Source organism: Antrostomus carolinensis, unplaced genomic scaffold (assembly GCF_000700745.2).
Source record: "Antrostomus carolinensis isolate BGI_N321 unplaced genomic scaffold, ASM70074v2 scaffold29454, whole genome shotgun sequence".
Taxonomy (NCBI): Eukaryota; Metazoa; Chordata; class Aves; order Caprimulgiformes; family Caprimulgidae; genus Antrostomus; species Antrostomus carolinensis.
The window spans coordinates 1-277 of NW_010310559.1; positions in this window are offsets into that span (position 1 = coordinate 1).

A 277-nucleotide genomic window follows, 5' to 3' on the forward strand; every position below is an offset into this window, starting at 1 on the left:
TTTGAGTGGTTTTTGGGGATGCTTCTGGTGGGGTCTTTGGGGGTGCTCCTGGGTTATTTTTTTGGGTGCTCCTGAAGGGGTTTTTTTTGGGTGCTCCTGGGGGTGTTTTTTGGGTGCTCCTGAGGTCTTTTTTGGGGTGCTCCTCAGTTGTATTTTTGGGGTGCTCCTGAGGGGTTTTTTTGGGTGCTCCTGGAGGTGTTTTTTGGGTGCTCCTGAGGGTTTTTTTGGGGTGCTCCTGGGTTATTTTTTTGGCTGCTCCTGAGGGTTTTTTTGGGTG